Genomic DNA, 341 nt, shown 5'->3' with positions numbered 1-341 from the left:
GCAATTTCTATTCTATTAAGTGAAAGCAAAAAGAGCATGCAAAGCAACATTCAATTAGGTTAAGGCCCCTTCTTGCATCATGTGCACCAATCACCTCCTAGAATTACAAGCACCTCCATCCTGAGCATAGCAACAAATATTCGTGGCTTTCAGCTTCAAATTACTGCCTTAAGGCATCCCTGATCCTTATGGCCTCATGCTGTGCTCCTCTAATAGCCCTGGTCTCTGGCTGTTCAAACTCCGCCTCTGCAGTCCAGCCCTCAGTGAAGCTTTCACCCTTCTCTTCACAAATACTATGGGTGTATACAGCACGCGGCTATAAGCATAGGAATGTTGTCATG

This window comes from Lepidochelys kempii, chromosome 2 (genome assembly GCF_965140285.1).
Source record: "Lepidochelys kempii isolate rLepKem1 chromosome 2, rLepKem1.hap1, whole genome shotgun sequence".
Lineage (NCBI taxonomy): Eukaryota > Metazoa > Chordata > Testudines > Cheloniidae > Lepidochelys > Lepidochelys kempii.
The sequence above is the reverse complement of the archived record's forward strand: the minus strand, read 5'-3'. Positions refer to the sequence as shown.